Source organism: Triticum aestivum, chromosome 4D (genome assembly GCF_018294505.1).
Source record: "Triticum aestivum cultivar Chinese Spring chromosome 4D, IWGSC CS RefSeq v2.1, whole genome shotgun sequence".
In the NCBI taxonomy this organism is placed as follows: domain Eukaryota; kingdom Viridiplantae; phylum Streptophyta; class Magnoliopsida; order Poales; family Poaceae; genus Triticum; species Triticum aestivum.
This window is the reverse complement of record NC_057805.1, coordinates 389,936,795-389,952,759: the sequence shown is the minus strand read 5'-3', so window position 1 is coordinate 389,952,759 and position 15,965 is coordinate 389,936,795.

The window sequence follows — 15,965 nt, the reverse complement described above, 5'->3', positions numbered from 1 at the left end:
AATTTTTGATTGTTTCATGCCAATATTATACAAGTTTTACATACCTTTGGCAACATTTTATATGATTTATTGGACTAACCTATTGATCCAGTGCCCAGTGCCAGTTCCTGTTTTTTGCATGTTTTTTGTATCGCAGAAAATCCATATCAAACGAAGTCCAAATGCAATAAAATTTTACGGAGAATTATTTTGGACTATATGTGATTTTTGGGAGTTGGAATCACCGCAAACGGAGGCCCACACAACCCACAAGACACCAGGGCGCGCCAGAGGCCCCTGTCGTGTGGTGGTGGGTTGTGCCCTCCTCGAACAACGGTTGGGGACCTACTTCGGGTGCAAGGAAGCTTATATCCGAAAAAAATCATGTTAAAATCTCAGCGTAATCAGAGTTACGGATATCCCGGAATACAAGAAATGGTTTTCGGCCAGATCAGGGGAGCGCAAAACAGAAGAGAACGGAGAGGAAGATCCAATATCGGAGGGGATCCCGCCCCTCTGCCGCCATGGAGACCATGGACCAGAGGGGGGACTCTCCTCCCATCTAGGGGGGAGGCCAAGGAAGAAGAAGAAGGAAGGGGGCTCTCTCCCCCTCTCTCCCGTTGGTGCCGGAACGCCGCCGGGGCAAGGATCGTGACGGCGATCTACATAAACAATCTTGCTACCGTCAACACCAACTTTCTCCCCCTCTATGCAGCGGTGTAACACCTATTCTCCCTGCTGTAATCTCTTCTTAAACATGGTGCTCAACTCCATATATTATGTCCCAGTGATCTATGGTTATCCTATGATGTTTGAGTAGATCTGTTTTGTCCTGTGGGTTAATCGTGATCTTGGTTGGTATGATTGTATATTTTATTTATGGTGCTGTCCAACAGTGCCCTCCGTATCGCACAAACGTGAGGGTCCCCCGCTGTAGGGTGTTGCAATATGTTCATGGTTTGCATATTGTTGGTGTTGCAGGGGTGACAGCACCCTAAACGCGGATAAGTGGGTTATCGAGTATGGGAGTAAAGAGGACTTGATACTTAATGCTATGGTTGGGTTTCACGGCCTTAATGATCTTTAGTAGTTGTGGATGCTTGCTAGAGTTTCAATCATAAGTGCATATGATCCAAGTAGAGAAAGTATGTTAGTTCATGCCTCTCCCTCATATAAAGTTGCAAGAATGATTACCGGTACTTGTTATCGATTGCCTAGGGACAAATGACTTTCTTGTTGACAAAAGCTATCCACTTTTATTACCTAGCAATTTATTCATAGTTTTATTCTCGCAAAGTACTAGTAGTTTTATTCTTGCAAAATAGTTTCATACTTGTTCTAGGTAAACCAAACGATAAGTGTGCGTAGAGTTGTATCGGTGGTCGATAGAACTTGAGGGAATATTTGTTCTGCCTTTAGCTCCTCGTTGGGTTCGACACTCTTATTTATCGAAAGAGGCTGCAAACGATCCCCTACACTTGTGGGTTATTAGCAATCTAGGGCTCCGGCGGAGCAATTCTGCTGGGGAAACTTCCCTCCCGTAGGGGGAAATCGAAGACATCATCATCACCAACGATCCTCTCATCGAGAGGGCCGTACCACGATAATATCCTCTGTTCTTGTTTCGAGCTATTTTCTGCCAGAGTTTTCAAGGCCAGGCATCATGTCTTCTTCCTCCTTGAACAATGTGGAAGACGATGATTGGTTGATGCAGATGGAACTCAGGAGGGAGCATGCCGAAGGAGTCACGATGGAGGAGGATGTGGGCGATCCACTTGAGGTTTAGCCACCGTCTTCAGAAAGAGGCACTCTAGCTGGCATCTCTACTATTCCAAATCCGCATCAAGCCATAGGGACTACAAGCATCCATGAAGGCCAAGAGACACGAGAAGGGCTTCCCACTAGGAGGTCCGTACACAGGCAACGTTCATAATTTGGTTCATAATTATGGAGTGGAGAATACTCCTCGTACGCATATACCCTCCAATTGGGATATATCCCGTCCAAGTGAAAGTGGTGCGGGGAAAAGCTCTTGGTGGACTGAAAATAAGCATCTTTTAGAGGAAATTCAGAAGAATGCAAATATGCTACAACATGTACTCGAAGAATTGCAGGACCTGAAGGGTAGCTTGACGAAGCTGACAGAAACCTCATCACCACCACCTCCTAAGAAGGAGACTTGAGTACATGGGTATGGGCACTCCCCTTGGCTTGTGCCAAGCTTGGGGGAGGTGCCCTGGTATTGTATCACCATCACATCTTTACCTTTATCGTTTTTCTTAGTTCGATCCTTTTGGTTACATCTTGGTTTAGTAAAATAAAGTTTTTAGTATGATCTAGCTTTGAGTTTTGCTTTGTGTTCCTTCTATGTAATCGAGTCCGAGAGTTATATAATAAAGATTAGTTTTGAATTGAGGGCTTTGCTTTCGTGCTATGATCTTGAGAAAAAGAAATAAAGAATAAAAGAAATAAAAAGATAATATAATGATCTTATGGGAAGTGATGACTTCACATATAACAAGTATGACACATGTAACTTGTTGTGAGTTGACAAACATAGTGTTGGTCATTGTTGTAATTAATAGGAAGTCATCAAGAAAGATAGGTCTCACATATAAATATACTATCTTGGACATCTTTTATGATTGTGAGCACTCATTGAAATATTATATGCTAAAAGGTTGATGTTGGACAAGGAAGACAACATAATGGGTTATGTTTCCTTATATCTGAATAGAAGTTATATTATCATGGATCCTCCAACGTGTTGAGCTTGCTTCTCATCCTATGCTAGCCAAATCTTTTGCACCAAATAGAGATACTACTTGTGCCTCCAAAATCCCTTAACTCAGTTTTGCCATGAGAGTCCACCATACCTACCTATGGATTGAGTAAGATCCTTCAAGTAAGTCGTCATCGGTGCAAGCAAGAAAAAATTCTCTCTAAATATGCATGATATTTTAGTGTGAGGAAAATAAGCCTTATAAGAACGTGTGATATGGAAGAAATAAAAGCGACGTACTGCATAATAAAGTTCTTCATCAAAAGCGGCAATATAAAGTGAGGTTCTTTTGCATTAAGATTTTGTGCAGCCAACCATAAAAGCGCATGACAACCTCTGCTTCCCTCTGCAAAGGGCCTATCTTTTATTTTACTTCCTACCCTTAGACAAGAGTCATGGTGATCATCACCTCTCCTTTTTATACTTTTTCTTTTTGGCAAGCAGTATATGTTGGGGAAGCTCCAGATATATATATATGTCCAATCAATGTAGATGTTCATAAATTATTATTGTTTATGTTGCCCTTGAGGTAAATGGTTGGGAGGCAAAACTATAAGCCCCTATCTTCCTATGTGTCTGATTGAAACTTTGATCTCATAAGTAAAACGTGAGAGCTAGCAATTATGAAATAATAAATGATGGTTGAGTATGTGAAACCTGCTACATGAAAGCTCTTACATTGACTCTTTCCGACATTACGATAAATTGCAATTGTTTCAACGACCAAGATCATAGTTTGTTGGTTTTCAATAAATTTTTTGATTCATACATTACCTTGTGAACGAATTGTTACTTTAGCATAAGAAATTATATGACAATATATGTTGTTGTTCTAAAGATGATCATGATGCCCTCATGTCCGTATTTTATTTTGTCGACACCTCTATCTCTAAACATGTGGACATAATTATCGATTTCGGTTTCCGCTTGAGGATAAGCGAGGTCTAAGCTTGGCGGTGTTGATACGCCATTTTGCATCATGCTTTTATGTTGATATTTATTGCATTATGGGCTGCTATTACACATTATTGTACAATACTTATGTCTTTTCTCTCTTATTTTACAAGGTTTACACAAAGAGGGAGAATGTCGGCAGCTGGAATTCTGGACCGGAAAGGAGCAAATATGAGAGGCCTATTCTGCACAACTCCAAAAGTACTGAAAATTTAAGGAGAATTATTTTGGAATATATAAGAATTATTGGGCGAAGAAGATACCAGAGGGGACGCACGAGCTGACCACAAGCCCTAGGGTGCACCCTATCCCCCAGGGCACGCCCCTAGGGCTTGTGGGCCCCCTGGCAGGTCTCTGGTGTCCATCTTCTGCTATATGAAGGGTTTTTACTTGGAAAAAATCATAAGGAAGCTTTTAGGACGAATCACCGCCGTCTCGAGGCGGAACCTGGGCAGAAGAAATCTAGGGCTCTGGCGGAGCTATTCTACCGGGGAAACTTCCCTCCCGGAGGGGGAAATCGAAGCCATCGTCAACACCAACGATCCTCTCATCGAGAGGGCCGTACCATGGCAATATCCACTATTCTTGTTTCGTGCTATTTTCTGCCAGAGTTTTCAAGGCCTGGCATGATGTCTTCTTCCTCCTCCAACAATGTGGAAGACGATGATTGGTTGATGCAGATGGAACTCATGAGGGAGGATGCCGAAGGAGTCATGATAGAGGAGGATGTAGGAGATTCACTTGAGGTTCAGCCTCCGGCTTCGGAAAGAGGCACTCTAGCTGGCATCTCTACTATTCCAAATCCGCATCAAGCCATAGGGACTACAAGCATCCATGAAGGCCAAGAGAGATGAGAAGGGCTTCCCCCTTGGAGGTCCTTACACAGGTTACATCGGAACAACTTTCATAATTTGGTTCATAATTATGGAGTGGAGAATACTCCTCATACGCATATACCTCCAATTGGGATATATCCTGTCCAAGTGAAAGTGGTGCAGGGAAAATCTCTTGGTGGCCTGAAAATAAGCATCTTTAAGAGGAAATTCAAAAGAATGCAAATATGCTACAACGTGTACTCCAAGAATTGCAGGACCTGAAGGGTAGCTTGACGAAGCTGACAGAAACTTCATCACCACCACCTCCTAAGAAGGAGACTTGAGTACATGGGTATGGGCACTCCCCTTGGCTTGTGCCAAGCTTGGGGGAGGTGCCCTGGTATCATATCACCAGCACATCTTTACCTTTATTGTTTTTCTTAGTTTGATGCTTTTGGTTATATCTTGGTTTAGTAGAATAAAGTTTTTAGTATGATCTAGCTTTGAGTTTTGCTTTGTGTTCCTTCTATGTAATTGAGTCTGAGATTTATATAATAAAGATTAGTTTTGAGCTGAGGGCCTTTGCTTTCTTGCTATGATCTTGAGAAAAAGAAATAAAGAGTAAAGGAAATAAAAATATTGCATAATGATCTTAGGGAAGTGATGACTTCACATATAACAAGTATGTCGCATGCAACTTGTTGTGAGTTGACAAACATAGTGTTGGTCATTGTTGCAATTAATAGGAAGTAATAAAGAAAGATAGGTCTCACATATAAATACACTATCTTGGACACTTTTATGATTGTGAGCACTCATTAAAATACTATATGCTAAAAGGTTGACGTTGGACAAGGAAGACAAAATAATGGGTTATGTTTCCTTATATCCGAATAGAAGTTATATTGTCATGGATCCTCCAACGTGTTGAGCTTGCTTCTCATCCTATGCTAGCCAAATCTTTTGCACCAAGTATAGATACTACTTGTGCCTCCAAAATCCCTAACCCATTTTTTCCATGAGAGTCCACCATACCTACCTATGGATTGAGTAAGATCCTTCAAGTAAGTCGTCATCGGTGTAAGCAATAACAATTGGTCTTTATATATGTATGATATTTTAGTGTGAGGAAAATAAGCTTTATACGAACATGTGATATGGAAGAAATAAAAGCGATGGACTGCATAATAAAGTTCTTTATCACAAGTGGCAATATAAAGTGACGTTCTTTTGCATTAAGATTTTGTGCATCCAACCATAAAAGCGCATGACAACCTCTGCTTCCCTCTGCGAAGGGCCTATCTTTTAGTTTACTTCCTATACAAGAATCATGGTGATCATCACCTCTCCTTTTTATACTTTTTTGGCAAGCACTATATGTTGGGGAAGATATATATATATATATATATATATATATATATATATATATATCCACTTGGATGTACATATTCATAAACTATTATTGTTGACGTTACCCTTGAGGTAAATGGTCGGGAGGCAAAACTATAAGCCCCTATCTTCCTATGTGTGTGATTGAAACTTTGATCTCATAAGTACCACGTGAGTGTTAGCAATTATGAAAGATTAAGTGATGGTTGAGTATGTGAAACCTGCTACATGAAAGCTCTTACATTGAATCTTTCCGACATTAAAATAAATTGCAATTGTTTCGATGACCAAGATCATAGTTTGTTGGTTTTCAATAAAGTTTTTGATTCATACTTTACCTTGTGAATGAATTGTTACTTTAGCATAAGAAGTATGACAATATATATTGATGTTCTAAAGATGATCATGATGCCCTCATGTCCATATTTTATTTTATCACCTCTATCTCCAAACATGTGGACATGATTATCGATTTCGGTTTCCTCTTGAGGACAAGCAAGGTCTAAGCTTGGTGGAGTTGATACGCCATTTTGCATCATGCTTTTATGTTGATATTCATTGCATTATGGGCTATTATTACACATTATGGTACAATACTTATGCCTTTTCTCTCTTATTTTACAAGGTTTACACAAAGAGGGAGAATGCCGGCAGCTGGAATTCTGGACCGGAAAGGAGAAATCTTAGAGACCTATTCTGCACAACTCCAAAGTCCTAAAAATTTACAGAGAATTATTTTGGAATATATAAGAAATATTGGGCGAAGAAAATATTAGAGGGGACCCACCAGGTTGACACAAGCCTGGGGGCGCGCCCTACCCCCAGGGCGCGCCCCTAGGGCTTGTGGGCCCCCTGGCAGGTCTCCGGTGTCTATCTTATGCTATATGAAGGGTTTTTACCTGGAAAAAAAATCATAAGGGAGCTTTCGGGACGAAGCACCGCCGTGTCTAGGCGGAACCTGGGCAGAATAGGTCTCCGGTGGAGCTATTCTGCCGAGGAAACTTCCCTCCCGGAGGGGGAAATCGAAGCCATCATCATGACCAACGATCCTCTCATCGAGAGGGGGTCAATCTTCATCAACATCTTCGCCAACACCATCTCCTCTCAAACCCTAGTTCATCTCTTTTATTCAATCTTTGTCTGCAAACCTTAGATTTGTACTTGTGGGTTGCTAGTAGTGTTGATTACTCCTTGTAGTTGAAGCTAGTTGGTTTATTCGGTGGAAGATCATATGTTCAGATCCTTAATGATATTCAATACCCCTCTGATCTTGAACACGAATATGCTTTGTGAGTAGTTATGTTTGTTCCTGAGGACATGGGAGAAGTCTTTTATAAGTAATAATGTGAATTTGGTATTTGTTTGATATTTTGGTGAGAAGTATGTTGTCTTTCCTCTAGTGGTGTTATGTGAACATCGACTACATGACACTTCACCATGATTTGGGCCTAGGGGAAGGCATTGGGAAGTAATAAGTAGATGATGGGTTGCTAGCGTGACACCAGCTTAAACCCTAGTTTATGCGTTGCTTCTTAAGGGGCTGATTTGGATCTACATGTTTCATGCTATGTTTAGATTTATCTTAATTCTTCTTTCATAGTTGCGGATGCTTGCGAGAGGGGTTAATCATAAGTGGGAGGCTTGTCCAAGTAAGGACAACACCCAAGCAACGGTCCACCCACATATCAAATTACCAAAGTAACGAACGTGAATCATATGAGCATGATGCAAACTAACTTGACAATAATTCCCATGTGTCCTCGGGAGCACTTTGCTTTATATAAGAGTTCGTCCAGGCTTATCCTTTGCTACAAAAAGTATTAGGCCACCTTGCTGCACCTTTGTTACACTTGCTACTTGTTACCCGTTACGAATTATCTTATCACAAAACTATCTGTTACCGATAATTTTAGTGCTTGCAGAACATACCTTGCTGAAAACCGCTTGTCATTTCCTTCCGCTCCTCGTTGGGTTTGACAATCTTACTTATCGAAAGGACTATGATAGATCCCATATACTTGTGGATCATCACAGAGCTCAATGCTAAAATTGAGAGATATTTTTTTGAGAGGCATACTTTTGTCGTCAACAAGAACGACCGAGTAATTCCCAACACTTTCCATGCTAGATATATCATAGGTGGTTCCCAAACATAAAATAAATTTTATTACTTTTTCCACGATACTTTCACACCCCAGGCTAGCCGTATCCACGGGTACCGTCCATACCAACACTTTCCAAGAAATTTATTATTTTGACAACATAAAGTAAATTTCTTTTTCATTTCAAGACTGGGCATCCCTATTAATGTCGTACTCTCGTGCAATGACAAGTGAATAAACACTCATCTTGAGAATAACACATCTAGCATGGAAAATATTGGCCACCCCCTGCCACTTCATGAACAGTACGAGCACACAAAAAGGAAATTTATTTTGAAAATTAGGGATGGCACATACAAATTTACTTAGAACGGCACGAAAATACCGCATATAGGTAGGTATGGTGGACTCATATGGCAAAACTGGGTTTAAGGATTTTGGATGCACAAGTAGTATCTCTACTTAGTACAAATGAAGGCTAGCAAATAGAATGAGAAGCAACCAACCAAGAAACGAAAATTCACATAAGCGAGCATTAAGCATAACTAACACCGAATAATGCACCACAAGTAGGATGTAATTTCATGGCATAACTATTGACTTTCGTGCTTGCATAGGGAATCACAAACCTTAACACCAATATTTTTACTAAAGCAAAATTACTCACCAACATAGCTCACATATTACTACCATCATATCTCAAAACTATTACAAAGAATCAAGTTTATTTTGTCCAGTTATCTTCATGTAAGTTTTTATTATATCCCTCTTGAATATCTATCACTTTGGGACTAATTTCATATGTTGCAATTGCTTTTGAATAGCTCAACAAATTTAAGTGAAGAATATGAGCATAAATTTTTTTATCTCTCAAAATAATATAAGTGAAGAATGAGAGAATTTCTTCAAAATTTTACTAACTCTCAAATAAATCTAAGTGAAGCATGAGAGCATTTCTTCAAAAATATTAAAGCATACCGTGCTTAGAAAGATACAAGTGAAGCACTAGAGCAATTCCATATCTCAAAAAATTTAAGTGAAACATAAAGAGCAATTCTAACAAATCATAGCATAATTTTGGCTCTCTCAAATAGGTGTGTCCAGCAAGGATAATTGGGACAAACTAAAAATCAAAACAAGCAAAGACTCGTATCATACAAGACGCTCCAAGCAAAACTCATGATATGTGACGAATAAAAATATAGCTCCAAATAAAATTACCGATGGTTGTTAGAAGAAACAGGGGGATGCCTTCCAGGGCAGCCCAAAGCTTAGTTGCTTGCTTCTCCTTGAATATTAACTTGGGATGCCATGGGCATCCCCAAGCTTAGGCTCTTTTCAATCCTTATTCCTTCATCCATCGTGGTCATACCCAAAACTTGAAAACTTCAATCACACAAAACCTAACAAAACCTTCGTGGGATCCGTTAGTATAAGAAAAACAATCTATACCTTAAGTATTGTTGCAAACACATTCATATTTTATTATTGCATTATACCTACTGTATTCTAACTTTACCATGGCTTATACCCCCGGATACAATCCATAGATTCATCAAAATAAGCACACAATGCAACCAAAATAGAATTTGTCAAAAACAGATCAGTCTGTAGTAATCTGGACTTTGTCCATACTTCTATAACTCCAACAATTCTGAAAAAATTAGAACAACGTAGGAAATTTGTATATCAATCTTGTGTAAAAAATTCATAATTTTATCACGCTTCTGTGATTTTGAACAATTCTGCTACTAGGCGCAAAAGTTTCTGTTTTTCAACAAGATCAAATCAACTATCACCCAACATGATCCCAAAGGCTTTACTTGGAACAAACACTAATAAAAACATAAAAACACAAACATAACAGTAGCATAATTGTGCAAACACACAAGAACAGAAGGAAAAAGACAAAAATAAATTTATTCATTGGTTGACTCCCAACAAGCGCTATTGTTTTATGCCCCTAGCTAGGCATTGATAATTTTAATGATGCTCACATGAAAGACAAAAAATCAAACACAAAGAGAGCATCATATGGCATGCGAAAATCACATTTAAGTCTAACATACTTCCTATGCATAGTAATTTTATAGGCAAACAAATTATCAAGACAAGAGATATCTAGCATATGCATAGAAGAAGAACGAAACAATAGCAATCTCAACATAACGGAAGGTAATTTAGTAACATGAAAATTTCTACAACCATATTTTCCTCTCTCATAATAATTACATGTAGTATGATAATTAAATTCAAAAATATAGCTATCATATAAAATTTTCTCTTCATGATCCACATGCATAAAAGTTTTCTAATCTTCCAAGATAGTGGGATTAACATCAATTAAAGTCATGACCTCTCCAAGCCCACTTTCATCATCAAATTCACAAGATTGATAATTCTCCAAATATGTGGGATTATTTTTACCTAAAGTTGACGCTCTTCCAAACCCACTTTCAATATTATTGCAAACATTATTATCAATATCATATTCATCATGAGGCTTAAATAAATTTTCAAGATCATAAGAAACATTATCACCCCAATCATGATCATTGCAATAAGTAGTAGACATATCAAAATTAGCATCCCTAAGCTTGGGGTTTTGCATATTATTAGCACAATTGACATTGATAGAATTTATAATAACACCATTGCAATCATGCTTTTGATTCAAGGAACTATCATGAATCACTTCATAAATTTCTTCGCTTAGCAGTTCATCACAATTTTCGGATTCACGAAATTCAAGCAAAACTTCATAAAGTTAATCTAGTGCACTCAACTCACTAGCAATTGGTTCATCATAATTGGATCTTTTAAAAAGATTAGCAAGTGGATGAGGATCCATATCAATAGATTTTTAGCAAGAGAAGATGCAAGAAAATAGAAGACCCATGGCACACAAGCAAAGATAGCAAATGAACAAAAAGGCAAACAGAAAAGAACGAAAATAAAAAGGCATAATTTTTGTGAAGTGGGGAGATGAAAAAGAGAGGCAAATGGCAAATAATGTAAATTGCAAGGAGATGAGATTTGTGATTAGGAACCTGATAGATGTTGATGATGTCTCCTCGGCAACGGCACCAGAAATTGGCAAGTTGACGGGAGACTATGTTGACTTGATCCTCCCCGGCAACGGCGCCAAAAATTCCTTTTGATGTCGCTTGAAACTGCGTCAGTATTTCCCAAAAGAGGAAGGGATGATGTAGTACAGCTACGGTAGGTATTTCCGTCAGTTGTGAAACCAAGGTATCAATCCAGTAGGAGAACCAAGCAACACTATGTAAACGGTACCTGCACACAAAGAACAAATACTTGCAACCCGACGCGTAAGAGGGGTTGTCAATCCCTCCACGGTAAAAAGATAGATAAATTTGTGGTAGATTGGATAAATAGCTCTCGATAAAACACAAAATAAAATAAGTAATAAAAAACTGCAGCAAGGTATTTTTAGGTTTTTGGAATAATATATCTGAAAATAAAAGTGGCAAATAATAGATCGGAAAGCAAATATGATAAATAATAGACCCGGGGCCCGTAGATTTCACTAGTGGCTTCTCTCGAGAAATATCACACGGTGGGTAAACAAATTACTGTTGAGCAATTGGTAGAAGAACAAATAATTATGATAATATCCAAGGCAATGATCAATATATAGGCATCACGTCCAAGATTAGTAGACCGAAATGATTCTGCATCTACCACTATTACTCCACACATCGACCGCTATCCAGCATGCATCTAGTGTATTAAGTTCATGGAGAAACGGAGTAATGCAATAAGAACGATGACATGATGAAGACGAGATCTATTCATGTAGGAATATCCCCCATCTTGTTATCCTTAATAGCAAGGATACATGCGTGCCTTGCCGCCCCTTCTGTCACTCAGAAAGAACACCGCAAGATTGAACCCATCACAAAGCACCTCTTCCGATGGCAAGAAAAATCGATCTAGTTGGCGTAACTAAACCAAAGATTCGAAGAAGAAATACGAGGCTATAAATAATCATGCATATAAGAGATCAAAGAAGACTCAAATAATATTCATGGATAAAATTCTGATCATAAACTCCAACTTCATCGAATCCCAACAAACACACCGCAAAAAGTCATTACATCAAATAGATCTCCAAGAGACCATTGTATTGAGAATCAAAATAGAGAGAGGAAGCCATCTAGCTATTGCCTACGGACCCGTAGGTCTATTGTGGACTAATCACACATCATCGGAGAGGCACCAATGAGGATGATGAACCCCTCCGTGTTGGTGTTAGATTGGATCTCGTGGTTCTAGAATTTGCGGCGGCTGGAACTATTTTTCGTCAAGTCCTCTAGGGTTTCTGGAATATTTGGGAATTTATAATGTGAAGAGGTGGTGGAGGACACCCCCATGGGCCCCACAACCCCCCTGGGCGCGCCCTGGTGGGTTGTGGTCCCCATCAGCCTCCCCCAGGTGCTTTCTTGGTCCCCGAGGTGTTTTCTGGTCCAGAAAAATCACCAAAAAGTTTTGCTGCGTTTGCACTCCGTTTGGTATAGATATTCTGCAAAGTAAAAAACAAGCAAAAACAACAACTGGCACTAGCACTATGTCAATAAGTTAGTTCCAAAAAATGATATAAAGTTGCTATAAAATGAATATAAAACATCCAAGAATGATAATATAACAGCATGGAACAAGCAAAAATTATAGATACGTTGGATACATATCAATCTCTTATTCAAATATTTGAATCCACTTTTATATTGATTATTGTCTCCTTGAGTCTTTTACACAAACACACACACACTCGTCCTCCCTTTGTGGATACCAATAATGTCGGATTCAGGGTTCCGACAAACCCTTATGAGGTTCGAACTCTGGGGTGCGCACGAAGAACTCTCTCTCTCTCTCTCTAGTTCGCCCGCTCAATGATCTCACGGCCCAGCTAGGCGAACCCAAAGAACACGAGATGCATAGGTTTATACTGGTTCGGACCACCGTTGTGGTGTAATACCCTACTCCAGTGTGGTGGTGGTGGATTTCCTCGAGGGCTAAGGATGAACTAGTACAGTGGATGAACAACCTCAGGAGGAGAGGTGTTCTTGAGCTTGATGAGCTGGAGAGATGGCCTTGGTGGAATGGATCCAATCCCCCATCTCCTCTCCCTATGGTGGTGGCTAGTCCTATTTATAGAGGCCCCGGTGCTCTTCCCAAATGTAGGCGGGAAGGGATCCCACAACGGCCAATTTTGAAGGGAGACAACTAGTACAAGCTATCCTGACAAAAGGTGGTCTTCGCCTGCCAAAGGCTTTGGTGGTGATGCTGCTGTGGGCTCCATGGTGACCTCCGTCCTGCCGTCCTACTGGTCTTGGTCTTGTTGCACCGATATGGAAACCTTTGCCTGATGCCTCGGGACTCCTCGCATGCGCCTTCTCCTTTAGCACTAAAGAAGAAATTGGTACACTGCGCCTGCTGGCGCCCACCTAGCCTTGGTTGTCATGGCTCACGTCATGTGAACCTCGCGAGGTGCCCCTTGCATACATATCTCTGCTCCTCGGGAGCCAGCCTAGCGAGGCCACCCCCAGGGAAGTCTTGGTGTCACCTGCCTCGCAAGGCTTGACCCCTCGTGAGGGTCTTGGGTTGCTGCTACTGAAGCTGGGCCGTACCGAGCCGTTGGTGGAGCCGCGCCATGGGCCGCAGGCAGGCAAGTCTGGGTACCCCCGTTCCCAGGACACCGACAGTAGCCCCCGGGCCCAAGGCGCGCTCGAACTTGGCATCGAGGCGAAGCTAAAGGGCAAGTGTGGAGCACCGCGGGCCCCAATTGACTGCGGCCTCGATCAACGCGTGCTGATTGACAGGACGTGGGCGCCTCCGCTTCCCCATGACTCCTCGGCAACCGTCCTCAACTGACAAAAGGACTGGCGCGAGCAGTAGAGCTTTCATTACCTTCCCTTGCCTTGCTCAAGATCCCCTTCCTCTACTCGCCCAAAAAGACTCCAGATCCGCCGGAAATCCTCCCTGAGCTCGTGTCTGACAAGGCAAAGGGCGCGCACTCGCCATCCTGGTACGAGCCTGCCCTGAGCGCGCCCACAGTTTCGGAGAAGAACCTTGCTGCCAGGCTCCTGATGACGGCGGACGGTAGCAACGAGGGGGGAAAGACCACGCTCCGGGCCGGCTCCACCGAGCCAGAGGCCTCAGGCAATACCTTCTATCCCTTCTTCATGAATAGCGTCGTTGCGGGGCTGGCCCCCCTTCTCCGACTTCTTCCACACCGTTCTCAACCACTACAAGCAGCACGCCCTTCATCTTCATCCCAACTCCATCCTCCTCCTGTCGATCTTTGCCTTCTATTGCGAGGCATTCGTGGGAGTGATGCCGTCCGTGGCGCTTTTTCGCCACTTCTTCTACCTCCGGAACAAGGAGGGCCAGTGCTCGGGGTGCGCCAACTTCATCGCGGCCAACGGGGCCAATGCGATCTCGAGGGCCGGAAGAAGGCCGAGAGCTTCAGGAGCAAGTGGGTCCTCATGGACGCCAAGTGCTCCCACCCACGGCTGGTGCTTGCCGACGGGGATGCCCTCGCCTCACGAGAGATGGCTCAACGCAAAACTCGCTGATCCCCGGGCGAAGCAGGTGCTGGAGAAGATGACTGCTGACTTGAAGCCTGACGACCCGAAGGCGGAGAAGCTGATGGGGTCCATGATCGTCAAGGAGTTCCTGATGCAGCGCATAGCTCCACTCCAGGCGCGCTCGCGCCCCTTGTGGAAGCTCGAGGATGAGGGGGACGACCTTCGCCTGTGCCCGGATGCCTTGTCCGACGAGGATCTAGGCAAGGCCTTCCATCTTCTGGTCGGGGATGACCAGGGGTATCCGTCGGACACCCATCTTCCTCTGTACCGCCGCCCAGATGGGGCGGAGGTGGCCGCTGCCATGCCTGTCTTCAACGAGCGCGGGCTCGTGCCGCCGGCGCCTACCGAGGCCCCGGTGGCAGCGGCACCGGTGATGGTGTCCTCTAGCGAGTCAGGCGAAGGGGAGAGGCCCGACATGGAGGCGACCCAGGAGGGGGAGGGACAGACTTCTCCTCTCCGCATGGCGGATCTCCTCCGCACCTTCCCTGACGATGACGAGGCCGGTGAGCATCCGGTGAGGGTGTCACCGAACCGCGTCGGGGTGGCGACAAGGTCCAGGGGCACCCCTTTGAAGAAGCCGCCGGCCGGGGTCCCGAAGAAGAGGAGATCTGCGTTGATCCCCCGAGGCGACGCCTCTACTTCGTCACCAGCCGGCACTGCCACGGGTCCGGCCGCTGCGCCCTCGCCTGCCCCTGGGGCTCGCGTGCTAGTGCCCCAGCCCGCGAAGCCTCCAGGCTTGGTGCTTCTGAAGAGGCCGAGGGAGTATGCTGTCGTAGACCAGTAAGTACCTTGCCCTAATCCTTCGTTCCAGTTCTTGCCATAGTTTCTTGATGTCTCCCCTTGCATTGATAGGCCAACGTCTGTGGTGAAGAAGAAGAAGAAGGGGGCGTCCGCAACCCCTGAGGCCCAACAACCAGCTGCTGCCGCGCCTCCTCCGGCGCGACGACCGGCTCGGGTCACGGGCGGTTTGCAGCGCAGGCAAACTGAACGGATGAGGAGGCGTGCCGGCAGTTCGCATCAGAGACAAGTCCGTTTGCAGCTTTGTTAGTGGCCGACGGGTTGTAGGCATGAACCGGCGATGGCGGATCATAAGTCACTCCGTCAAGAGCAGGTAGACCTCAAAGGCGGGTTGTAACCACGACAAGTCCATGGCGAAGGCGGCTCGCTCGAAACGGTGAAGTTCGACCAGCTCGTGAATGGCGGCAGTAGGTGATTCGGGGGAGCGAGGTGCGCTGACGGCTCAGGGGCAGTAAAGCCCGACGGCGGCCCACGGGTGTGGATATAGCCCAGAGCAGAAAACCAGTGCGGCCTGACAGAGCTGGAGGGCCGCGGC